This window comes from Carettochelys insculpta, chromosome 3, assembly GCF_033958435.1.
Source record: "Carettochelys insculpta isolate YL-2023 chromosome 3, ASM3395843v1, whole genome shotgun sequence".
Classification (NCBI taxonomy): Eukaryota; Metazoa; Chordata; order Testudines; family Carettochelyidae; genus Carettochelys; species Carettochelys insculpta.
In genome coordinates, this window is record NC_134139.1 from 117,903,357 (window position 1) to 117,930,971 (window position 27,615).

The window sequence follows — 27,615 nt, forward strand, 5'->3', positions numbered from 1 at the left end:
AATATAAAATTGCACCCCCTCATATATTCATAGTAGTTATTTATGTATTTTCCCTTTATCTATGAAATATGAATTATAATAATAATCACACACTGCTTACGTTGGCTGGGGAGGAGGGGGGCTGTGTCTGGTTCCCCCTGGGCTCACTGGTGGTGGTGGGGAGGTGAGTTGTGTGGCAGACCCACTGTGCCCTGTCTCTCCCACCTCAGTGAGGCCCATGCCTCCCGTGACCACTGGTGGCAGGGCTGCACAGGAAGCAGGGGAGGGAAGAGGAGGTGCTGATGACACTGGGTGCAGAGCCAAGATAGTAATGCGGGAGGTGGTGCGGTGCATAGGGCCAAGGGTGTGTGTGGAGTGCTGATAGTGCTGTGTGTAAGCAGTGTGTGTGTGTGTAAAGGTAGGGTGTGTATGATGGTGATAGGGTGGGGTGTGTGGAAGTCGGGGAGTGTGCAGGGGCCAGGTGTGCTAGTGGCAGTGTGTGCCAGGACAGGTGTGTGTAGTGGTGTTGTGTGCAGTAGCGGCAGTGTGTGTGTGTGTAAGCACTGCTAATGCTAATGCTGTGTACAGGGTGTGCTGGTGGCAGTGGCACTGAGAGGGTAGTGCTGTGCCCAGGGTCAGAGGGCGTGTGATGCCATGCTCAGGGGCAGAGTGTTTGGAGGTGGCGCTGTGGGCAGGGTATCTGGTAGTGCTGTGTGTACATGATCAGGGCACGTGGGTGCTGCTGTGCGCAGGGGTAGGGAGGGTGGATGGCATTGTTTGCAGGGGGCACTATGTGTGCAGGGCCAAGGTGTACAAGGTAGTACTGTGTCCGGGGGCAGGGTGTGTGGAGAAGGCACTGTGTGCAGGGGCAGAGACAGGGAGTGTGGGTGGTGCTGTGCACAGGGGCAGAGGGTGCGTGTGTAGGAGCTGGTGGTGCTGCAGGTGGGGACAGGGTGCCCTCTCAGGGAGCAGGTACTGGCTTCTGGCTGCAGGGCTCTCCACACCCTGGGTGCTGGGCTGGTGCCAGCGATGGGTCCACTCTGGTAGGCGGCCGCGGGCAGGAGCTGAGCAATGTGGGGCCAGATGGGGGTCTAGCTCGTGGCGCTCTGCAAGGGCTCAGGGCTGGGCGGGAAGGACACCCATCTATGTCGCTTTCTTGCAGGTTTTTCCCTCCTCCTCTTCATAGCTGCCGACGCGCTGCTGCCTATTAATCACTCCCCGCCTGTGTGCAGCTCAGTGCTGGCAGCCTGCTCCTTCCCCAGGCCCGCAGCAGGCGATAGAGTGCAGCATGGCTCCCAGGATGCCAAGCTGGATGGGTGGCCAGTGGCAGCTGCTCTGAGCTGGAAGCAGGGGAGGGGAGGGGAGGGGAGGGGAGGGGAGGGGAGAATGCTGCCCAGTGGCACCTGCCCCAGGCTCCCAGCAGCGCAGGGGGAGGCGATGACGATGGCAGGAGCTGTGGCAGTGCTGGCACCAGCTGGGTCCTGGGGAAGGCAGTGGCTGAGGACACGGACAGTGTGGCAGGAACTCCTTGGACATCCCAAACGGCACCCTGGGTCCCCTCAGCTATGCGCCTGAAACAAGAGCCTCACTCGCCTCACCCTTGTTACAGCACTGTACAAAGATGAGGTTTTATGGTTGTCAAACAATGTGTTTGTAAAGTGTAACACAATTGGTGCTATATAAATAGCATGATACCATGACTTTCAGAAAGTATGTTAAAATTACACTTAGAAACTATGGTTTTATAGAGCCTTGTGCTTAGCCACATATCAGGCAGTAGTACCCTAGTGGTACATCAGTATTTGTGCGTAAGCTGAATTCCAAAAGCGGATAATAGGGATGCACGTACTTTAATGTGATTTCAGAAATGTAAGGGACTTTAGCTTTAAAATACCCTTGGGTTGACTTCCAACGGTTGGAATGCATACATGGAGGATCAGATATTTATCCAAAGCTCGAGTCTGCACAATTTGACAAGCAGTTTCACAAGACCAGACCTTCTGTTCAGTTTTCTGATATATCCTGCTTCAGGTTGGGCTGGAAATACCACACAAATAGCCTTCTGGCAATATTTCAGCACTTGCAGATGAGGTTGAGGAAGAACCCAGAAGTCCAAATGAATAAGAAATAAAGCATTTGAGCCTTAATCACCTGTATGTTGTTGGAACAGCACAAAGTGACTTTAAAACTTGCCCTAAAGGGGAAGCTGGGAATTTCCTCAGCAAAGGACAAACGTTTGGATGGTGGAAAGATGGCAAAACCAATGCTCTGTTTATTGCTTTTCCCCATAAGGAGAAAGAGTATAGGTTATACTGGAGCCAGAGCACAGGGTACTCTCCTAATTTTCAGCCATTTGTATGGTCCCCAGTGGGTCATTCTAGTTGGTGTAAGTCAGAGTAGCCATGTGGCCACTCCAATTTGTCTAAGATCAGAAGAAATAGGGCTTATAGTCACCTTTACGCTCACTACAAGCGATATGAGCCGTGAACACAATAAAGGAACAAAAATTAACTTCCAGTTCCAGAATCTTTAACTAGTTAAAACCGTACACCCAGATAAAGATTCGTATGAAGGGTGCAACTAACCTACTGGGGAAGCCCCCTCCCCCAAAGCAATTGCAAATGATCTGAATTCAAGACTCACCAGTGGATAATCTGCATGGCACAACTCAGTTGCTCAAGGACATAGAACTGATTTTGTATTTAGGAAGAGTTCTAAAAGTGCAAGCGGTCAGCTGTGGTCAGGAATACAAGAATGAATAAAATTATTGACTGCTAACTACTTTCCTGTAACCAATTACAGACAACCTCATGAGGTGGATGTATTATTCTGAACAAAAGGGAGCTGCAAATCTGTTCCCTAATCCTAGCTGATTATGGGACTTTGACAGGTGCCAAATGTGTTTCTCTTGCTTCATTTAGATGCAGTGTTAGAAGCCCCAACTGAGTTAAATTATTCAAACAAGAGCTTCAGCAGCTCTGCCCCACTTCTCTATGCTTGCAAGGAGATAATTTTGTCAAATGCAAATTTTCTTCATAGGTGCTAACTTATCCCGGTATTAACTTGCTATCACACCACTGAGTTATAGAGCTTGTGCCCAACCTTCCTATTTATGGTTAAAGCCTGCTGCATTTGGCATTTTTCAGAAATAGCTCCCTCTAAAAGGCTTTTGAAAATGCTGGGAGCAAAACCTCTGATGACAAGTCCATATCTGCTGTCATTATCCACAAGGAGCATGTAATAAATACACTTCAGAAGGGAATGCACAGTACAGGGGAAAAGTTAACGCACGTCAGAAGAACTGTAGATGGAAAGAGGCAAAGCTCTGCTTTTCATCAGGCATTAATCTCTGTTTTGCCAAGCATGTCACCAGGTCTTCACGTGTCATCTGGCAGTGTGATCTGATGTAATCAACCAGCCAAAAACACAATGCAGAATGCGAGAGTGACTCTCGTAAAGGATTCCTTCCACGTGTCACAAGCCTGCGAGGAGCAGTTGGGCAGATATCTCCCCCCTGTGGTAATCAAACTGTAAGTCAATTGATCCAGTATTTTCCCCCTCTCTTTTTCATTTGAATTTTCACTCCCTGTGGATGCCTCAAGTCTCTCCTTTTCTTCTCACACATGAATTCTGACACTTCTCGGCAGTAGCAGAGGGTATGCTTTTCAGTGGAACTTTGTGACTACAAATAAGCTCAAACAAACTCCTGGCACAAACTTTCCTGAAAGTTTTTAGGGTCAGAGGAAGAGTTTCAAGAATCTGAAAGCAGATGCAACAATCCAAATATTATGACTAACCTATGACTATGGCATTAGGCTGAAACTAAACCCCAAGTCCAAATACCATTCAGACTTCAGGAGTTTTACTCTGGCTTGGTGGCTGAATTTCTTTTCTATCTCTGCCTGCGAGGTCAAGAACATTCCTGATCACCAGAAACTGACACAGGGAAGCAACAGGGTGGACAGACATGAGGGTTCCCACCCCCATGTTTTGTGAGGGCCTCTAAGTTCCTTCCCCCTCACAGATGCCTGGCTCCTGATTGAGTTGGCAATGAAATTGCCAGTCACAACGATAGTGGGGAGCATCATCATCATTCAGATTGCAGTAGCCTTAGAAAACTGGAGCTGAGCACAAAAATGTCTTGGGCATGAGGACCCCCACTGAGAACTCACCCTTACACTGCGGAAGATGTAGACTACAGATGTCTGGGAGCAAGCAAGGAGAAACAAAGAGAACATGAAGCGAGGTGACAGAGAGAGAAGATGGGAGTGGACAGACGGGTAGAGTCAGGAGAAGAAATGTGACATGGGAAAAGGGTGTGAACAGGGAATTTTGAAATCTACATATTATTTATAAAAATAGTGCATATTTTGATGGCATCCCTCTCCCCACTTTCACATGTTGTCTGGAGACATGGTGAGGGAAACAAACTAATAAGACCTGTGCCTTTCCTTGCCTAGATATTTTGCTCCTATTCTGTTATCATCATTCACTGACCTTTGTCTGCTTTTAGTCTTTTTAAAATGGTAAATTATTTGGGGCTAGTGTTAACTTGGAGACTGTGTTTACACTGTGCTATCCTGCAACTAGAGGCTGTGAATGGCCGAGCACACCAAGTGTTGTGCACTAACTTCTGGTAGTGCACAACTTCTGGGCACTAATCTAGTTCACATCAACACAGCTGTGGTGAAAGAAGCCTGTGTTAACACAAATTAAGTTTCTCTTAGGTCACACCATTTGTGGAACAGGGGACAGTTAACATTCAACACTTTCGGAGGTACTGCAATTCAGAGCCTTGTAGTTCACACTGCAGCACAGCATACGAATGTCTAGATTACTCAGTGCAATGAGGTCCTACAACAACAAAATATAACAATAACCTTTAACTCACTTTCCAGAATAGAAACAAGAAGTTATAGGGTAGAGCGGCATTTACTTATTACCTGTCTTTTCTATCACAGTCACTTTCTCAGAAGTTTAGTGACTGGTTCTCTCTGCAGTGCTGAAGTGGTAACAATAGGCTGTTGCTAATAGGCATTTCAGCCTATTTCATTCGAGGGAGGTGAAGCAAAGATATATAGCAGGCCAGTGAGGAAGAGCAATCATTGATTATCAGGTAATTTTCTCAGCACTTTGTGGGCCTCATCCAAAACTCACTGAAATCAATGCAAATCTTTCCATTGATTTTATAGGCTTTGAAATCAGCACAAACTATGTTAATCAAATGAAACTTTACCACAAGTACCTTTCACTGTGCAGAGTTTGTTGGATTCCCCATAATAAATCTCCATATTCTACTGAAACTAGTATTCACTAGAGCAGCGCTCTGCAACTGGTGTGCTGTGGCACACTGATGTGCCTCACAGTACCGCTTAGTGTGCCTCGGAGCCACATGTTATGTGGAAGAAATGCCTGGGGTGGCAGCAGCTCTGGGGTGGTGACAGTGGTGGTTCTGGGGTGGTGGCAATGGTGGCTCTGGTGAGTTGCCAGCATTGAGTTAGAGTAGGTGGGGGGGCACTGGAGATGCCTGACTCTGGGGGAGGGGATTGGGTTACACATATTGTCTGTGCCGTGAAATTATAGTGAGTGCTGAAGTGTGACACAAGGTGAAAAGGTTGCTGAGCGCTGCACTAGAGTGCTGTATTGCTGTGTCTGTATAAGGAAGTTCATCCAGACCCAAAAACCTCAACCCTTTAGATTCAGTATTAACAGGCAGTAAAAGAAAGAACTTCAAAAACAGCTGTTCTAAGAAATGGAGTTTGAATGGATCACTTAATTTGTATTGCTGTGCTGCATATCACTGAACTACTGAACTGTAAGATGTCAGAGGTTGTACAGTTCTTTTTGGTGACCGGTAGCTTGAAAAAGATATTGTTCTCCATTTTCCTAACTTGTCTCTCATTCTCTCCAGGCATATGCCTTGTAAGACTAGCGAAAAATATAAAAGTATCCCAGGCTTATCGATCCGACCAAGATCCATTTCTGTCCATGTTAAACAGGACAAAAATGGAACACTGAAAATGAAACACAGCAAGAAAATCTGTAGCTCTGTTTGTAAGTGGCAACCCCAGAACCTCTGCAACTGGACACCTGACAGCAATGAACACAAAATTCACACAAATTAATATAACCAGTGTCAACCTCATCTCATCGAGAAGAAGGATAATTTGCCGTAATACCTGAGTATGTCACTTAAGCTCTCTGTGCCTCAATTCTTTATCACTAAAATGGGAACAATAATACTTACCTTCTCCCACCATCTGTCTGCCTTCTCTGTTGGATTGCTAGGTCCATGGAGCAGTGTGTGTTTGCACAGGATATAGGACAGAGTGGCTACGGTCTAAGCTGGGGCCTTTTAGAAGTTAGTTTATTTAGGGGTAATAAACATGAACAATTAAGTTAGAGAAGCCACTAAGCCTGGCCCTACCTTGTAGAGCTTCTTAAACTGGGGATTCAGTGGGTAAGAGGGAGTGAGCTCCTAAGAAGGACGCTCTCTTTTGGGAACACCATGCCACTGATTTGGCAATCTTCAGGTAGAAGAACAGCAAGTGACATTCGTAACTTCAGTGATGGGCCAGTGAGAAGGCAACAATCCCACAGATACTCAGCTCCTAAAATCCAATTATTAATTTTAAGCAGGGGCCTCACACCTAGCATCCTGCCCCTGCAAAAGGAAGCATTAGCAATCTTTGTGCACAATGAGCTCAGAAACTCTCTACTGGCGCTGGCCAATGCAAAAGTCTATCTCACCGGTAATGGACGACAGGTCCCCTTGAGCTATGGTTCTCAGCCTTTTTCATATCGTTTCCCCTTTGTTTAGCAAATGTGAGAAGAGCAGCGGAGGCCACGACCCCTGTGCTGAGAACATTTGCCTTAGCTGACATAAGACTACACTTATCAGCAAGAGAAGGTCGGACATTTATAATCTCGTGCTCTGATATGGCATCCCTGACACTAGCCAAACGTGTCAGGAGCAGCTAGATGTTATTCAGTGCAGTAGGTGGAAATTTCCTTATAGAAGAAAAACAAGTCTTAAATGGTGCTAAAGCTGGCTGAAATTACCACGCTGCCTGTTGTTTCTAGAGAGGCCTTTGCTGATACTATGGCAGATAAATGACAGAGGATTAAAGTGAATTTTTCTGTGTATTTGCTTAGCTAGGTTAGAACCCTCCGCAGGGAATGATAATTACTTGGATGAGGATAGTACCTAGACAGCTTAACCAAACCTGTCTTCATTCTTTATACAGGGTAATATGCACATACATACATGGAAAAGAGAGTTCCTGTCCAGAACAGTTCGATTGTCAGCTTGAACTGGAGCTGGAAATGCCAAAATATAGTCAGGCTGAAGGAGTGCTTCATGTTCCTCAATATCAAATACTTCTACCAATTAATGACCAGTGCTGCTGGGTTTCTAAGAATTCCCATCCAGCCCTCTTTAATCAGAAAAAGAATGACATGCGCAGCATGGGCCTTGGCGACAAAAAAACCAGGAAAACATAAAAATGGCCTCATGCATCTGACAAGGATTCAGAGATCTCTTCTATAGAGAATGGAAATAAATACCTCAGCTAGAGGTATTTCTTCCTACTCTCATCATCACAACGAACGTTTATGACATTGCCCAAAACGTGCAAACTAGTCAGCCAACACATCAATCTACACATCACAGCCTATTTGCTGTGCTTGACAGAAGTTACTGGAGGATCTGTCTGTATTGCAGCCTAATCCAAGACGTCAGTACAGATTAATTGATGCTATTGAAATCTGCAAAATATCAGAAAGCCATAAAGAATACTGCTCCTCGCCTTACTCAGTACCTGCAGTGAAAATAGAAATTACACAATTAACACTTTTTAATTTTCAATTTATAAAAAACAATAAACATGGTGTGCTTGTCAAATTGAAGATGATCATACAAAAAAGGCCAAGCTAACTGTAACCAGGTAATACATATGACGTGACGTGACGTGTTCAGTATATGTAGCAAATGTACTGATTTTGAATGGCTAGAGTCTTCTGTTATGTATCCTAGGGCTGTCCCACAGGAAATTGATGCCAGAATGTATTCACCCCGTCAGGGTTAGTGGAAAACATAACAGCTGATTTAGCTGCATAATTTGGGGGTGTAGGCAGTAATCGTGATGCGTGATTGCTACAGATTCCTGCCAGGAAATCAGTGAAACAATACCACCTAGTGAGCAAAGAAAATAGGGGTCAAACCCTTTCAAGTTTCTGCTACAGGTGGGTGAACTAGTTCACTAAAATAAGAGACTAGAACCATTTTGCAGGTTGGCCAAAAAGACCTGGTTATTTTTAAAAACCGCATTATATGTGTCTAGTTACAGCTGGAAATACAAATTCCTAAAAACACTGAGAGTATGGTCTTCCTATATATCTCATCCATGAAAATCTAGACATATTGTGAAGGAGCAAGGTTTCCAAATTAACTGAAGTTTGGATGAAAGCATCTCAAGTTCTGAATGCTTATCCAGAATGAACCTCTAAACCTTTTGAAATTGGTATAGATTGAACCTCTCTAATATACCATTCTCCCATCTGGTAACATCTGTCATCTGACATGATTTTAATTAACCGCTAATTAACTTACCATGGGTGTGGCCAAGTTTCCTATGGGTCCATAGAATTTGTTTACAGCCACCAGTTCCGGATCTCAGTGTTCTGTTTTGTTATTTAGCTGTAATTTGTTTTCTAAGAGTCCAGTAAACAGTGGAAGTGTTAGAAATGTGCTAGACAATATTGACCATCCGTGATCCAGCAAATTCTCTTGTTTGGTGCTGGTCAGGTTCTGAGAGTGCCAGACTAGAGAGGTTCAACCTATGCTTGTTTCCACTTGATATACTTGTGCCTTATAATGATGTCTCTGAACCCTTCTGATACTGGGGTCAGCTTGTGTCCTTCCTAACCTGTGTCAGGAAGATCCCAGGGAGTGGAGGTGGCCCACAGAGCAGTAACTGAGAAACACTGCTTCAAAATAATCCAAATGCAAGTCCTTGCTGAGGAGCATATATTGCATTGAATTTCATCTTTCCTGAATAACTACTAAGGAAGTAAATCAGGGTTGGGGAATCTCCTGCCCATGGGCCATATGTAGTTTGTCAGGCTTAGCTGCTGGCAGGCTGCCAGACTGTTTGTTTACATGAGTGTCCGCAGGCATGGGGCCCTGAAGGTCTCAGTGGCCACAGTTCGCCATTTCCCGCACCACTTCCCGCAGCTCCCACTGCCCACGAATGGTGAGCCGCAGACCCTCAGCTGTATACAGGCCTCCAGGCCTGCAATTGTTTGGGTGAGCAACTCTCTTGTTGCCTGCCAGTGGCTAACCCTGACAAACTGCAGCCAGCTGGCACGCTGGAGCTTCCCCACCTCTGAGGCAGATGAAAATAATGAAAAAGCTTTAAAAAGGGCGGTAAATGCACTTCTGGGTCTGAGAAGAGTAAGACCTTTTTCATATATCATGAAGTTAGAAGGGAAATCAGAACAAAAGGAAATAAAATGGTGTTTGTAGTGCAGCTAAGGGAATTTCTGTTGCAAGGGGAATTTGCAGACAAGTGCTTCTGCCTGTCACTGCTGAACAGAGCCACATTGTTGCTGGCATGGGGGGGGCAAAACAATAGCGTAAGTGACAGACAGATGTGCTTCTACAGAGAAGCCCACACAAACAAAGAACCTCAGTGATTTGCTAATTTTGGTTTTGCACTAAACCATCATGATAATGATCATGACTATTATTTTTTACGGTTATGAAAATGCAAATTCTCTTTTATTCGGCCCATTGAACTGGAAATAGCCTGCAAGAGCAGAGAAGATTTTCCCACTGGGGTTCTCCAATCACAATTTTATTTCATGAGAACAGCAGCAGACTAAGCCTCTTGGGAGCTGATATGAAACATCAAACTACCCGCCAATGGCAACCCAACTGTATTTCTTAAGTCTCGAGTTGAGAAAATGTCAATTAGATGACTAGCTGAAGTCAGAAGTCTTGGAAACATTTTCTGCCTCGCATTAAATGGTAAGAATCTGAAATGTATGAACCACTACATTTTCTCCTCCCCACTTGGGAAACCGGAGAAGTGAATTCTAGGCATTTCAACAAGAATTAGCAAACAAATCAGGATGATTAATCCATGAAATATTAACTCATTTAGAGAAGTAACCTCCTAAGAACACACTGCTAAAGAATGGCAACATCTACACAAAACCTTTCATTGGTGCGGAGTCCATTTCATTCGTATTTCTCTTTATGTTCTCAATGCTGTCAGAACAGGCAGTCCCCAGCAGTACCTAATTCTAATCAGCAATCCTATGTAGTCTGATGGGTTCTTCTGTTTTCAAAACTAATTCACAGTGCAGCATAATCTGCACAGCCAATCACATCTGAGGTCAAAGAGGGTTCCTTTACAGATTCATATCCTTCTCCCCCCTTGGGTAATTTCACACATGAGTACATGAACAGACTGAGCTAAGAGAACTAAAAGTGAATTTCTCTCATTATCTTTTACATGGCAGACAGACATTTCCACTTGGTTTGATGAATTGATCGAGAGACTGAACTTGTTTGTGCACTGCTTTCTATTTTCACCTCAAATACAGCAAATGAACTGCACTATATCCAAATCCAGAAGTGGCAGGGAGGGTGTTTTCTCTGTGGGATGCAAATCTGCTCAGTAAGAATACCCAGTACAGCTGGAGGTTTAGATATCAGGAGATTTTGCATAAATGGCCTAGTGCCCTCATCTGCGTATCTGAGTTTTATGCATTACCTTATTTTCATAAATGACAGCAAATGTCCTAATTAACAGAATTTAAGCCTGACAAAACTGCAGCTTGGAGCAAGCTCTAGGAACACGGCAGTGCTCTGGCCCTGGCTCCCTCTGCCATCTCTCCAGGTTAGTATTCAGCTCTTTGTGGTTCTTTTACCATCTGTCCCTTACCCTGGAATGGGCAGAGGGCTGTGGTTACCTGGTGTTGGCTGGGAAGAGGATATGGCTGCTTCCTGTAATTGCCTGAAGTTGCTCTAGCTACACTCTTATCCCTAGCTGCCCCTTACTAAGGGAAATGTTTCTTCTCTCCCAGCTTGCTGTTCTCTGATTTGGGAGGTGGGAAACTATGGTCATGGTCCCTGGCTGTGGTGGGCTTTAGTTGCTAATTTCTGGTAATTGGTCACAAACTAGAGAGTTGTTATAACCAAAGAACTCCCCAGTGCCACTCTAGTCATATCTCGAAGTCTACGACTCTGGGTTGGGTTGGGGACTAAGTTCTAGGCTGTGTCACAATGGAGAGACATCCCATTTGAGTCATTATGGGTTTTCTCATGTCCTCTATGACTTTTATTATGGATATATTGCCCAAACCACAGAGATACAGCCAAGAGTATTCCTCAACTCTTCAAGTCAGGTGTCAGATTTCAAAGAGGATGTCATTACAAAGATCCCCCTGTGCACTTTTCTCCCCAAATACTTACCTGCTAGGACTGTGTGTATGTGAATGAGCTCCACTCTCATCCTATCTTCTCTTCTTTCCTTTTTTTTTCCTTGGCACTTGCCTAGGGAGGTAAGGTTAAGAAGCCAGCTTTCTCTTCTCTGCCCCTTTCTTCCACCCCATTTCTTTCTCCCATGGCTGTCAGTTGTCATGACTGCTTTCTGTTTGTGTGCCTAAGAATTTAATAAAGCACAAGCCGCCTGCAGCAATCAATTTTATGTTGCTCTATTTGAGACTAACGGTGTTCGAAAGCAAGGTTACTGCAATTGCTTCTTTTTGAGTCTTTTGTTTATATGTATTCTTCCAGGTGTTAGGAGTTGCATTCTTTAACTCAGCCATACAACTGGAGGTCATTCCCACACTGACCCAAATAATGTGCAACTGCAGTACATTGCCTTCAGTGTAAGTCAATAAAAACCACCTGGGGAAGAATACGATGATTCCTTTCTCTTCAAGCTTCCAAGAGGTTGGCTTCTTTGCTCCCCAAAACATGACTGAAAATGTTAGACCCGCCCTCCATCTTGAATGGAGTCAACTGAGACATATTTGGCAAGTCGTAGTGTTTCTTTTTCTTCCTGGCCCTGAATCTGAATCCTTTCCATACCATGAAATCTCTCAAGGCACAAACAACGCTCTGTCATCCCTATCATGGGCTGCTGTTTGCATGTCCTTTAGGTAGTTAAGTCCCATACTTTTTCCCTCTCTGTGTACTGTTTGATGGCACAATTCTTTCAGTTAGCCCCATTTGTGCATTCCTCCAGCTGCCTGGTGAGATGCCTGCTGCAAGAAATGTTCTTGCTTCATTCCAAATGTACTTCCCAGATACCTTCAACTTCATTCAGGATAACTTCAGAGATCCAAGGGTGTTGAATTTGCCATCAAATTTAATCATTTTTGACAAATTCCATAAAATACTGTATATTTTCCTTGGATATTTGCTTTCAAAAGCAAAGGGTATAGGTAGATTTCCAGCTTTCACTTCCATATAATAAGACTGAAATAACATTTGAGCTGAAGAGTCATAGTTTGATCTTTAAGTCATAGAATTCTTGACAATCAAATCTTGTTCAGGCTGGTGAATATGGCTGTCTCCTGGCCAATTTATGGCATTATTTCCTTCTGGATATTCCCACTGGCTTGCATGTTATTACTAAGAGGTAGGATTGACCCAGCTTTTGCATCCCTTTGCTTTCTAATTTACTGTTAAGTCATGCATTGCTTTTGTTGTTACATTTTATTTTCATGAAGTCAATTCAATGCCAAACAGGAGAGGCAAGAGACAGCATCTTTTTTAGTGACCAGTGTTCATGTAAAACCATTCTCATGCATTGGTTGTTTGACATATAGTTGACCTGCCTTCCAGAAATTCATGCAAATATTTTTCTTTGTTTCTATTTGAATGTATTTGCATCAGCTTAACTCCTAAAATCTCCTAAATGAATCTGATAACAAACTGAAATTAAGCCCTGACTGGTTTTGAATGGAAACCACTGAATTTCAAAAGGCATCCACAGAAAAGCTGGCTGATGCATACTGGAAATTCAGTTCATATTCACTGACACTTGTACAAATCTCATCCAGTTCCATATACAAGAATTAATCACTCTGAACCGGTCTAGATACATCAAGTGGGATGAATGAGGAGAATGTGAGTGAATAGCCGTATTTTCGCATTCCGTAGAAACCATGAGCTACTCTCCTCCACTTATTAATTGACTCTTCACTTCAGTTTTCAAAATGCAGTTCATCAACTGCAGTATTTTTTGGAGAATGCGAAAGGACTGACCTTTTCTACTGCCTACTTTGTCATGGTAACGGAGTTGGGATGTGCGTCTAATGAGTGCCCCCTTCCTCTGGCTGATATGCCTGCAATCACAGTCTTTTTGGGGGTGATACCAACCTCTTGCAGTCATCCCTCTTTTGGTTGGTTCAGTCTGCTTCTGATTTTAGTTTTTTCAATCAGGTGGCACCTGCCTCTCTCTCAGTGGGTCTTCAGTGACTCAGACCTCAGGCAGAGCCAGACACTGTTCTTCCAATTCCAGGACATACAGTCTTGAGTTTTTTCCCCGGCCCTGGTATAGGGCCATAGTTGTATGGCTTCTGCCTAGAGGCACTTCAACAGCCCAGCTGGGGTCCATCTTGGTACCCTCAGCTAATGTCTTTTCAGCAGGCTTCCCTAGACTCAAACTTAAATCATACCAGCAAGGCTCCTCTCAGTATCTTTGTCTTGTCTGGTCAGGGTCTGGTTTTAGCCTCCCAAGTTCAATCTGTGCTGACATTTTCATGGTGCTGCTGCTCCACTATCCAGCCAGCTTGGCAGACGTTCTGTGATAGCTTTCCCTGGGCTCTGCTCTGCTTCCATTGAGTTCTCCCAGTTAAGTGTCCATGGTCCATTTACTCAGCCATTCTATCTAGCCACTTGATCCTCCCTCTTTAAGCTTCAGGCAGAAACTGAAGACTCTGTTCTGCTGCTTGCCTTGTATCTAATTTTTATGGCTCCTTATTGGTCACTCTAGAAGTCCCTCGACTTTGTCCCGCCTCTGCAGCCACTCTGGGCTACCTGGAGTAATTCTGGCTGCTGTATAGTGGGGCAGAGTGACTCAGGGACACAAGGCCTCCAGTTGGAGGCCCCCAGATAAAGTCCACTCAAAATCCTACAGAAATTTTAATGGATCCCTGATGAACTCAGCAGATGAATTTTCTTAAATCCATGCTCAAAACTCCACAAAGAAGAGAACTAAAAGGCTGCCATACAGAGTGTCTCCAGTCCACTATAGGCAACTGGATTTACATTTTTAATGTTAATGTTAATAATGTAAAAGTGTTAACATTATTTTACAAAAATGAGATGTCTTTCAAAAGAACTAACTGATAGCTGCACAAGTGTCAACCCTAACTTACACAGCATGGTTTTTTTTATTAGTTCCTTAAACATCCCTCTTCATTTCCCACCCCTTTTTATAGTATAAAAAAAAAGAGGTCCTAGTGATGATGGTCTAAATATCCTGCAGGTTGTTCCATGATCCTGATGTAATACACTGAGTCAATTTCCCAGGATAATTCAAATATACCTTTTTTATTCATCCACATCTAAATTTATCCTCCAAGGAACTAATTTGGAGGACTCCTCACTTACTCCTTCAAGAACCCTTAAAAAAGATTTCAGATGAAATAAGACCAAGTCTACATACATAATCCAAAGCTTCCTGAAGTCAAAGGAAAGACACATCCGCCCCTCCAGCCCCTTAACTTCAATGGGTTTTTGAGTAGGCCTTGGGAGCTGTAAAAAAGTTAGTGAGTCAGACTTCAGTCTGTGAGGGCAGCAGGCCTTCTTCTAAATATCATCCTATAAACCTAATTTTTGGAAAGTCTATGTAAAGCATTGCAAATGTCAAAAAGCTAAATATTCATTAAAAAGTGACCAATACTGGGCACTACAATGGTTTCCATTAAAACAGAATTAGGTTTCATGTAATAGTATCTTTCACCTTGACAAAGCAAAGTGGGGAGGGATAACTCAGTGGTTTGAACACTGGCTTTGTAGACCCAGGTTTCTGAGCTCGACCTTTGAGGGGCAATTTAGGGGTCTAGGGCAAAGAAAATAAATTTGTCAGGGATGGTGATACAGGTCCTGCTGTAAGTGCAGGGGACTGGACTTGATGACTGTTCAAAGTCCCTTCCAGCTTTATGAGACAGGTATATCTCCATATATTAAGGACTTGAATTTTGGTAGTACATTGCCATATCATTTTCACTGATACACAAAAATGTGTAGAAACCCCACATCTTTTTGGAAGGACGGGGCATGCCATCCCTGTGACACCATGACTTCTTCAGATAACCCCATTGGATTGGCCTATTGAGATGCTCTACACAGTATGGCGAAGTTGAGATAGGGACTGGTTGTCACTGAAAAAGTCTGGATTTCTCCATGGAAATCTGTTTGGGTGTTAATACAGCCTGGACTCCTTCATTTCTGAGTCTTCTGAGAAGCAGAAAGGGAGAGAGCCACATGGTGCTTGGGGAGGAATCAGCTGGGGATCTATTTGGAGGTTCATTCAGTCTTGTCGATAGCTCCTATGTCAGTGGAATTGAGGGATCATTTCTTGGTAGATCCCTAAGTCTGAAGGTTCAGGGACTTTAATCTTTCCTACCTCCACACCTCACCAAATCCCTTCTGTGTTATGCAGCAGTTTACAGTTAAATCTGTAAGATCAACCCTAAGGAGTTGAGTTTCAGTTCTGTTCCATTCCTCCACGTTTCTTTCTAGGATAAGGCAATTGAATGTACAAAGAAAAGTATGGTATTCTCATATATAAGCTAAACTGTGAGAACATGCATTATTTAGAGAAAAATTGGCCATCATCCTGGAGCTCATCTTTGGATCTTTTAACTAAATTCCATAAGACCAACATGTTCTATTAGGATACCTGCAATCTTAGTTCCAAATTTTATCTGAAAAGCAGCACCTCTTGGACTACAAAGCACAAGATTTTGGCAATGTACCTTTTTTCCCAGATGATAATTGTTTTGAGAATGTAATCTTTCTGCTTAAGTATATCTGAGCAAACAATTGGACAACTGTCAACATAGCTAGTTTAGAGTTTTTTTCCTTCTCCCAAATTAGTCATAAGCAGACTGATTTTATACATTCATTGGCTATTTGTACTCCTTCAGTTCATTCTGAATTAGTTTTTTGAAGCAGTCCATATCTGCAATGTGACATCTGAGCTGTCTGATTGCTCAGACAAGTGGCATGCTATTGCTTCTTCACTCTGGCTGCATCTACACTACAAGATAAATTCAAATTTAAGGCAGTTAGCTTGATATTACCAGGTGATTGTCTTCACTGAAAATACAGTTAGCTTGATTTTGGGTGCACTAATCTCGATATTAGAAAATTGCAGTTACCTGACGGGTATAGTGTCAAGCTCGAATTCAGAAGTTTGATTAAAGGCCAGTGCAGAAGCACCATACTCTAAAATCAAATTTATTAGCCTCCAGAGGTGTCCCCTATCTATCCCACAAAGCTATGAGTGCTGCACCTGGCTCCCAGCTCCCCAGTACTAGTGGGAGCTGGGAAACTAACCAGGCTGCCGCACTCCTGTGGCAGGGGCCAGGCACCCCACCGCCAGGCTTCTGGAGCTACATGCAGGGCCACGCATTCTCCTGTTGGGCTCCTGGAGCTGCGTATGGGACCAGGTACCCCATCACTGTGCTGCTGGGGCCATGCGCAGGGCCAGGCACCCTGCCACTGGGCTGCTTGAGCCACTGCGGGGCCAGCCACCCAGCTGCTGGGCTGCTGGAGCCACACATGGGGCCAGGAACCCTACCACCAGGCTGCTCAAGCCGCACTGGGCCAGATGCCTATGGGCAGGCACCCACCCTGCAGGTATCCTTGGCCACCTGCAACCAGGTACCCCCAGTCAGCGGGCTCCAGCAGCTTTTCCACCGGAGCTGGTGAGTGTCCGGGCTTTGTTTTTTTTTGTTTTTGTTTTTTTTGAAAAGGTTTTTTTTGAGAGGTGGTAGTGATTTTGGGTGTTTTTTTGGGGGGGGGCTGTTTTTGGGAGGTTGTTTTTTGAGGGGAAATCAATGTTTCACCACAAACTTCATTTGCGATTTCACGAATTTTATTTCGCTCAAATTCCCTTGCTGAGACTATCTGCATGGACAAAACTGCACTTAATGAAAAGTGTTTATTTTAAAAGGAGTGCAAATGTATTTAAGTTGAACTATTTACTATTCTCCCATCTTTGAGATCACCCATAGTCTTACTTAAAAACCAAGATTAAATTACATGAGTTGGACTCAAATAGCCATAGAGCATCTCTGATGCTATTACATTCTCTACTCTTTTGGGACCAACATAGTTAAAAAACTAGTTCTGGTGCTGGAGATGTGTGGTTCAATGAACACACACACACACATGCACGCGCCCTATTTCAAAAGGCAGTAATTTTGCTGCGGTGTGCAGGACTCGGGCATAATAAGGTTTTGGGTCCCTTTTTCAATAAGTTGGAGAAAAGCAGCATCTTTCATAGGACAGAGGAGAAAAAAGCTATTATGGCCAACGATCTACTGATGCTCAAAAGCAAGGTCTACAGTACAGACATCGCTACAATTTTCTTTATTACTTTGTAGTATCAAAGCAGAAAACACTGCTGCCATTCTTAGTCTTTTTCAATCATAGACTTAACTTAGAATTAAAAAGAGGTCTAAATTATGGTGTCAACACCAATTACGGTGTCAAAAAAGGCAAATCATGGAATCATAGATGAGATGACCTCCCTATGTATCTTCCAATCCTAATCTCCTAACACCATGCTCAAAGTATGATCAACACCAACTAAATCATCCCAGCCAGGAATCTGTCAATCCCGACCTTAAAAACATCGAAAGATGGAGGTTCCACCACCTCCCCAGGTTAGCCATTCCAGTGCTTCACCACCTTATTTGTGAAACAGTTTTTTCTAATATCCTGCCTTGGCCTCCCACACTGCAAACTGAGACAATTGCCCCTTGTTGTGTCATCTGCCAACACTGAGAACAGCCTAGCTCCCTCCTCTTTGGAACCCCCTTCAGATAGTTGAAGGCTGCTACCAAATCCCTTCTTACTCTTCTCTTCTGAGGACTAAATAAGTCCAGTTCCCTTAGCGTATCCTCATAAGTCATGTGCCCCAGCTCTCTAGTCATTTTTCATAGCCCTCCACTAGATTCTCTTCAATTTGTCCTCATCCTTTGTGCAGAGGAGGCCCAAATTGGATTTAGTACTCCAGAAATGGCCTCGCCAGTTCCAAATAGAGGGGGATAATCACTTCCCCCAGTTTGCTGGCAATGCTCTGACTAAGGCAGCGCAATATGCTGTTAGCCTTCCTGGCAACGACACCGCATTGTTGATTTATATCCAGCTTCTCAACTGCAGTAATCCACAAGTCTTTTTCTGCAGAACTGGTGCTTAACCAGTCAGTCAACAGCTTTTAGCAATGCATGGAATTCTTCTATCTGAAATGCAGGACAGTGCACTTGAACTTGTTGAACCTCAGCAGATTTCTTTTGGCCCAATCCTCCAATTTGCCTAGGTCATTCTGGACTCTATCGCTACCCTCTAGCATATCTACCTCTTCTATCAGCTTTGTGTCATCCATGAACTTGCTGGGGATGCAATCCATCCCATCACCTAGATCAGTGATAGACAACCGGTGGTCCATGGGACACATGCAACCCACTGAGCCCTGTCTGCTCCCCTAGCCACATACCTCTCATGCACTTCCTATGCCTCTCCCTCCCTGCCAGTGCTTTCAGAGTGCCATGAATCTGTTCATTAATGCTCTATTTCCAGTTTTCCCCTCCCTCCCTGAGTTTGAACAGCCACAAACAGCTGACTCACAGCATTAAAGATCTGAGAGAAAGGAGCAAGAGTGGGGCTGGAACTTGAATCAGTGGATTCATGGCATTTCAACTCCTCAGAGAGTGGAGGAGGAGTTGGAAGTACAGAACTCCAGTGCCCAAGAGGCATGAAGGGGGCAGAGAGGGGTTGTACAGGCCGCAGGTGGACTCATAGTTGACCACAGGCTGCAGGTTGCTTATCACTGGCGTGCCATCCATTGAGATGAAGAAGGGCCACTCATGGTGCCCTTGGTGCTCACTAGTCTTGGTTACCCATTGCTAATCTAGATCATTAATGAAGTTGTTAAAAAGAAAAAAACTAGCTCCAGGACCAACTTCTGGGACATTATGTTTGATACTGGCTGCCAGCTAAGACATGAAACCTTTGGTCACTACCCAGTGAGACAGCTTTCTATCCGTCCTATTGTCAATTCATCCAAGCCAAGCTTCTTTAACTTGCTGATAAGACTACTGTGATAGGCCATATTAAAAGTTCTGCTAAAACCAAGGTCTATCACCTCCACCACTTTCCCCATATCCACAGACCCAATTATCTTTTCATAGAAGTCAATTAGGTTCATCAGTCATGACTTGCCCTTCGTGAATCCTAATGTAGTACCCTGACTTGCAAATAGATGCAAACACAGGCTTGGTGCAGTGTTACACTGATTGTGGATGGTCCTTTTAAAACAATAGTCCAAAAATCCAAAATTGAAACAATTCATTAAAACTTTGTTGCAGCCCATGACAATTGATGTTTATAAAGTAACTGCATCTGAAAAATGATTTATTGCATCTGAAACCTCCGTATTACTTTGTGCATTACACTTGTAGCCTATTATATTATACATTTTGATGGCCAGAAAATGGCAGTTATAAATTATTTCACAATTCATTGGTTTATGAATAATACATTTAAATTGAAATACAAAATAGCATGCATAAGAAGGAGCAGTTCCTGGAAAATGCAAATTTTTCAAAGAACTAGCATCTCGGTATAAAGTTGCGAACAATCTGCTGTCAGATTATGAAATCTTGCTATGGAGTGAGTTATTTTCCATTTTGCACTCTCCCCTGAAGTTCACTTTAGATTTTTATATTGTGAGCAAGGAAAACCTGGTGGGGCCCTAACCAAAACTAGTTCTTGTTTCTTTCTACTGAGGAAAAACCAAGGAATAATAAGTGCTCTCATTTAACTAAAAGTACCTCTAACTCTCTCAAACTGAAAGCCAGTTTTTCAAGCTTGGAAGTCTGATTTTTTTTAAAGTTGGTTTCTAACTGATGAAAAGAAAATCAGGCGTTGACTTGGAATTCTACCTCCTCAGATAGAAGGCACCTACACAGCACTATTTCACTATATTGGTTGACAGCATCTGTACTACTGCAGGTGAGACACAGTAGGAAGAATTTTAGAGCTAGGAAGAGAAACTCAAGAGTAAAAAAAACAATCAGGTTGCTATCTCTCATCAATAGCTTGAATTGCTCAGAATGGTATTAGTCATTAGCAAAATAATTGTTAAACATTTGGGCTGTGTCTACACTAGCCCAAAACTTCAAAATGGCCATGCAAATACATACTCAGTGCCTCATTAGAATGCCAGCAGCAGCGGCACTTTGAAATTGACACGGCTCTCTGCCATGCGGCTCGTCCAGACGGGGCTCCTTTTCAAAAGGACCCCACCAACTTCGAAATCCCCTCATTCCTAACAGCAGATAGAAATAAGGGGATTTTGAAGTTGCCACAGTTATTTCGAACTTTTGGGCTAGTGTAGACACAGCCTTGGAGTGATACTTCCCAAAGGCCTCATCAGGATAGTGGTCCCATTGTTTTAGGGTCCATTCAACTTCAGAGGTGGACATGGTTCCTATCTGAAAGAGCTTTCAATATATACTTATCCTTCGGAGGAAATATCCTGAAACACAGGTTCCTGACAGTTGCGAAATTGGTGGATAACTGCAAACAAATGTTTGGAGTTATAATACGTAGACTGGGGGAGAAAAGAAATTGTGAAAGCTTGTCTGTGCTCAAGCAAAAGCAGCTCAGCACTCAGCACTAGTAACATATGACCTGCAGACGTATTCATTTATAATCCTTTTTCTTGTTATTGTTCACCCTTACCCTTTGCATTAGCTGTTTAATTTTCCCACAATCCCACTCAAATTACAGAGGCACAGCATCTTCCAGATCTTGAAATTTAGTCTCAATCCATTGGCAATTAAAGGAAATGGAAAGACTCCTGTTGACTTAAATCAGCTTTAGTCCAAGCACTTAGTTCAACAAAAGAAAAAGCAACAAGTAGACTGGTTCAAACCTTTTCTCCTACTCTGCCCCCAACCTTGGTTTAAAAAAAAAAGTGCAACAGCATTTTCTGAAACTGTTTGATCACACTCAGATGTTCAGGACATTATTTCAAATAGTCAAATTGACTAACTATTGCAAGAGGAAAACCCAGACAACATAGCCGTCTTTTATCAGAGAGGTAGCTGTGTTAGTCTGTAGCTCTGAGAACAACAAGAAGTCTTGTGGTGCCTTATGGACTAACAGATATTTTGAAGCATAAGCTTTTCTGGGCAAAGACCCGCTCCATCAGATGCATGAGTGGAGGAGGTAGTTTCAGAGGGGTATTGAAAGAGTGGGGTCCCAGTAAGAGGGAGGGCCAGAGGAGACAAGGTCTATTCAGCAACGTGGAAATAGCCCAGTATCAACGGTACTTATCAAAAGAGGAAAAGACTAAGCAGGGATATGATAGAGGTATATAATACTATGGCTACGTTTACACTAGCCCCAAACTTCGAAATGGCCACGCAAATAGCCATTTCGAAGTTTACTAACGAAGCGCTGAAATGCATATTCAGCACTTCGTTAGCATGCGGGCGGCCGCGGCACTTCGAAATTGATGCGCCTCGCCACTGTGCGGCTCGTTCCAACGGGGCTCCTTTTCGAAAGAACCCTGCCTACTTCGAAGTCCCCTTATTCCCATCAGCTCATGGGAATAAGTGGACTTCGAAGTAGGCAGGGTCCTTTCGAAAAGGAGCCCTGTTGGGATGAGCCGCATGGCGGTCAGGCGCATCAATTTTGAAGTGCCGCGGCTGCCCGCATGCTAATGAAGTGCTGAATATGCATTTCCGCGCTTCGTTAGTAAACTTTGAAATGGCCATTTGCGTGGCCATTTCAAAGTTTGGGGCTAGTGTAGACACGGCCTATGAGTGGTGTGGAGAAAGTGAACAAGGAGAATTATTTATTTGTTCCCATAATATCAGAACTAGAGGACACCAAATGAAATTAATGGGTAGCAAGTTTAAAACTAATAAAAGGAAGTTCTTCACACAGCACGCAATCTACCTGTGGAACTCCTTGCCAGAAGAGGTTGTGAAGGCTAGGACTATAATGGGGTTTTTAAAAGAGCTAGCTACACTCATTGCGGTTAGGTCCATTAATGGCTATTAGCCAGGATAGACAAGGAATGGTGTCCCTAGCCTCTGTTTGTCAGAGGCTGGAGATTGATGGCCTGAGAAGTCGCTTACCTGTTTGGTCTACTCCCTCTGGGGCACCTGGCATTGGCCACTGTCAGCAGACAGGATACTGAGCTGGATGGACCTTTGGTCTGACCCAGTGTGGCTGTTCTTATGTTCTTATTCCATGAAGTATCAGAGTTGACAAGAGAATGGTTGGCAGTCAACTTAGCAGGCCTCCACTAGACCTGCTAAACAGACCCCCAGGGATCAATCGCCACAGCACTGAGCTCAGTAAATGTAGACAAGTCTTTACTTAGGACCAGATTTCCCAGTTAAGTAAGTTTATATAAAGAACTCATTGGGGTTACTTTGTACTGACAGTGGCATAAATGAAACCAGAGTCTAGCAATTATTTATACTTTGTTATCTGTTAGAAAAACAGCTTTATACTGTGTCTTCTTAAGCTCTCTAAGAAATTCCTATGCACAGTCTTCAACAGAAAACTGATATTAGATATAATATGAAATATGTCCTCTTCTGAACTTACAGTGCTCCAGTAGTAAAAACATCTTTAATATCATTTATTTCTGAATTCTTGATTCCTTTGTTATTCCTATTTTATTTTCTTATACAGAAAGTTTTGTGACCTTTTTTGGTCATCCATATAATATCCAAATTGTTCTGATTCAGAAATTGTTGCCATGTCCAGAATATCTGAATTTTCATGGCTAAATCTTGGATAAAACAGAATTTGACAGCTCATAATATAACTTACTGCAGGTGGTTTGCTAGGTAATGATATAGTGTGACTGGGCCTCCCTGTCACCCTGGTGCAGAACGTAATCAGTATGCATGGTCTAGCCAGTGGAAAATGTAAAATAAACTACTTAGATTGTTATTTTAAGTGAATTGTATTCTCACTAAGTACAACATATGGCTTAAAAATGAAGAGGAGGAAATTTTAAAAGCTCTTATTAACATTAAGACTGAGACAAAAAAACCCAAACCAAAAATAAGTCCAACAAAAATGAAAAATAAAAAGCAGAAATATTATACATTAATTTCGTAACACTGATGGTACTGGTCCACCACTGACAGTCAGAGACCACTGTATTCCACAATAGGAAAACTAATGGTTTGAAGGAGATAGCCTTTGTGTAATAAAATTGATTTAATCCTTTGAGGAGATTACAGTTTTGGTTGATAAAGGTAACTGTATAGATGGAATATACTTGATTTTGTATGACTTTTTACTTAGTTCTGCATGACATCTGATTAAAAACAGTACTATATAATAATGGCAACAAAGCACACATTACATAGATTAAGTACTGGCTAAACAGAGGATCTCAAAAAGCAGTGATCAGCATAGAATCAACATTTAATTTCTAGTAGAGTTCCGTAGGAGCCCAATGCTCTTTAACATTTTTATCAGTGATCTAGAAGAAAATATAAAATCACCAATGATAAAAATTTGCAGATGGCACAAAGACTCACAGAGGGGTAAATAATGAGAACAGAGGCCAGGCAGTCACACAGAATGATCCAAGCGATTGCTTGGTCTGTGCCTCTGTGCATCTGTGCCTCTTCAAACAAAGCACATTTGAATACAGCCAGATGCAATAATACATCTATGAACAAGGGAATTCAGGCCATATATATGAAATGGGGGCGCTGTACCCTGGAAAGCCATGACTCTGAAAAGAATTTAGGAGTTATAGTGTACAAATAACTCTCAACTTAAGCTACCAGTGTGATCCTGAGAAAAAGGGCTAATGCAATCCTTGGATGTATAAACTAGGGAACAGGGAAGTGATTTTACCTTTACATGGCACTTAAGAAATAGATACTGGATTACTTTGTTCTGGTGCCACATTTTAAAAAGGATGTTTAAAAATTGGACATGACACAGAAAAGAGTCAAAAAATGACTCTAGAAAATACCTAGAGAAAATACACTAGAGAAAATACCATACAGGGAGTGACCCAAAGACCTCAGTCTGTTTATCAAAAAAGAAGATTAACAGGTAAATTGAGTACAGCATATAAGAAGAGAAAATACTGGCTACATCTACACGTGCAGCCAACATCGAAATAGTCTATTTCGATGAATAACGTCTACACGTCCTCCAGGGCCGGCAACGTCGATGTTCAACTTCGATGTTGCTCAGCCCAACATCGAAATAGGCGCAGAGAGGGAACGTCTACACGTCAAAGTAGCACACATCGAAATAGGGATGCCAGGCACAGCTGCAGACAGGGTCACAGGGCGGACTCAACAGCCAGCCGCTCCCTTAAAGGGCCCCTCCCAGACACAGTTGCACTAAACAACACAAGATACACAGAGCTGACAACTGGTTGCAGACCCTGTGCCTGCAGCATAGATCCCCAGCTGCCGCAGAAGCAGCCAGAAGCCCTGGGCTAAGGGCTGCTGCCCACGGTGACCATAGAGCCCCGCAGGGGCTGGAGAGAGAGCATCTCTCAACCCCCCAGCTGATGGCCGCCATGGAGGACCCGGCAATTTCGACGTTGTGGGACACGGATCGTCTACACGGTCCCTACTTCGACGTTGAACGTTGAAGTAGGGCACTATTCCTATCTCCTCATGAGGTTAGCGACTTCGACGTCTCGCCGCCTAACGTCGAAGTTGGTGCCGCTACTTCGAAGTAGCGTGCACGTGTAGACGCAGCTACTGTGTGCTATAGGGTTCCTTAACCTAGCAGGGAAAGGCGTAATAGCCGTGTCTACACTAGCTTGCTACTTCGAAAGAGCAGGCACCACTTAGAAGTAGCGCACATTGCGTCTACACATGCTGTGTGCTACTTCGAAGTTGAAATCGACATTAGGCGCTGCAGATGTTGAAACTACCATCCCAACCAGAAAATTGGAATAGGGCGCTACTTCTCCCTCTAACTTCGCAAAATGACGTGCGTAGACGCTCTGTGTTCAGCTACTTCGAAAGAGTGGGGTCCACCATGGCAGCAATCAGCTGGGATGCAGAGATGTGCCGCCCAGCCCCTGCAGGGCTCTATGGTCTGTGTGCGCAGTGGCTCTTAAAGCCGCACGGACCAGGAAACCTCGTGGCAGGAAGCTGACAGCATGCAGGCAGCAGCCATCACATGTGGTGCCCCTGCAAGCCTCAGAGCGACCCCCTGCAGCCCATGGAGAGGGGATGGTGACCAGCCAACCACCCAAGAGTTCCCAGGACTCCCTCTCTGACTGACCCCAGAGCTCCCAAGGGTCCGGAGAAGCTGGAGCGGGGGAGAAGAAGGGTGGCCTCTCCTGGAGTGAGGCCGAGCTCCAGGACCTGCTGGTGCTCTGGAGTGAGGAGCAGGCGTTCCAGGTGACGGGGAGCAAGCAGCAGAATGCAGCTGCTTTTGCCTGGCTGGCCGAGGGCCTGACTGCCCGGGGTCAGCCTGCCCACACTCCTGACCATGTGAGGAGTAAGGTTAAGGAGCTGGGGCAGGGTTATGCCTGGGCTTGGGACTCAGTCAGCCAGTCAGGGGCTGCCCCTGCTGCTTGCCCCTATTATTGGGAGCTCAGGTACATATTGGGCCCCTGGGACACCTCCTCCCTGCTGGCCGTCCTCAACATTGCAGCTGAGGAGCCCCGGCAGGTTGAGGAGCAGGAGCTGGGGCCGTCACACAGCCCTGCACCACCAGGGCTGGAGCTGGAGGTGGGCACTGAAGCAGCAGAGTAGTCCAGTGAGGCAGGAGAGCTGGTCATCATCCTTCCCTCCCACAACTCCAGCCAGGGATCCGCCTGACAGGCATCCCCTGACCTTGGTGGTGGACCCTCAGGTACGTACCCCACAGGGCACACATCCCAGGATCATGGGGCGAGGGCACCCTACACAACTGGGGGCCCCCCACACCTCCAGAAGACCCTGGTCTGTCCGGGACCAGCTGGACCACAGCCCCGGGATGGTGGCATGGCCACTAGTGCCTGTCAGCATCTGCTCCTACGTACAGCGCCTCACCCTGATCCTGGTGGGGCGAAGGAGTGGGAGGGTGGATCACATAAAGGGGGCGCCCACAGGGCCACTGAACCCATGGATGGGGGACAGAGCACTGGGACCCAACACCCACAGGTGGATGGGGAGCATGGGCCACGGAGCAGGGCTGGTACTCATGGCCTTTTTCTCCCTTCCCCTGTTTCCACAGCTGCACCATCTGAGGGCCAGCAGAGCCTCGCCATGTCTGTGGTCCCAGACAGCCCCCCTAGAGGTGAGGGCCAGTGACCGCCCGGAGGTACCACCAGCGCCAGGACAGGCCTGCTCTCTGCAGACCCAGAGGTGGCCAGCCAAGGGCCTCCACATCATCACCTCCATGTGGTGCCAGGTGGAACTGGTGGAGTGGTGTCTCTGTTTCAAGGAGAGGGAAGGCGCCTGGCACTGGGCAGCCTGGGGGAACTTTATGGCCATCTTCAGGGACATTGTGGTCTTGTATTGGGAGCTCCTGGCCCAGCTGCCCCCTGTTGTCCCCCTTGGTGTCTTCCCTGCTGCCCCTCCCACCATGGTCCCACTGGCCAGGGCCCCAGGAAAGAAGCCCACTGGCCTGAACACTGGCCCGAGGCCAATCCATGGCCGTACCTCTCCATACTCCCTGCCCCCACCCAGCCCTACCAGGGACCCCGGACAATGAGGGGGAGTGGGACCCAGAGCCAGCAGGGGTCACGGCCCTTCACCCCCACCCTGGAGTGATGATCCAATACCCGGACCACCTCGGTCCCCCTTCTTCTGTAAATAGTTATCCCTCCTCCTGTATATAGTTATCCCCACTGTTCTGTTGACAAATACGTTCTAGTCACAGGTTTAGTAGTTTGTAATACACTTATATTTTTATTTTAATACTTCTGCAATACACTTTTACTTTTATTTTAATACCTCTGTGTGCTATGTGCTCAGTGGGAGGGGGGGAGTGTGTGGGAGGTGCAGGGTGTGCGGGGGAGCATGTGGAAGGCCCACTGGGGGTGGCTGGGGCAACATTCACTGGGGACCCTAGTCGAAGTACCAGTGCAGGGCTTCCCAGATGTGGATCCTGTCCTGGTGGGCCTGGTGGCTAGGGGCAGCGGCTGGAGGTAGCCTGTGCCAGCCTTGACCTCCCACCCCTGAACAAAGGCCTTCCCCTTGCTCTCTATGATGTTTTGTAGAGTGCAACAGGCACTCATGACTGGGGGACACTGAGAATGCCAACGTCCAGGCAGACAAGGAGGCAGCACCACCTCCCCTTCAAGCGGCTGAAGGTGCGCTCAACCACTTGACGGGTGTGGTTGAGCTGGCCATTGCAGGGCTCCT

The 27,615-nt window shown here is 45.0% G+C and overlaps 1 protein-coding gene and 1 long non-coding RNA gene across 3 annotated transcripts in view; one reads left to right on the top strand and one right to left on the bottom strand.

Moving 5' to 3' along the window:
- SLC35F1 (solute carrier family 35 member F1) overlaps positions 1-27,615 on the bottom strand; it is a 413,157-nt gene that overhangs the window by 3,002 nt on the left and 382,540 nt on the right. The window lies entirely within an intron of this gene.
- LOC142011355 (uncharacterized) lies at positions 3,464-26,618 on the top strand. Of its 2 annotated transcripts, XR_012645062.1 has the most exons (4): positions 3,464-3,509; positions 3,630-5,095; positions 10,800-10,886; positions 26,483-26,618. It is a non-coding gene; the product is annotated as an uncharacterized LOC142011355 (long non-coding RNA). The 2 variants fall into 2 exon arrangements; XR_012645061.1 differs by lacking the exon at positions 3,464-3,509 and having other exon boundaries at positions 3,540-5,095.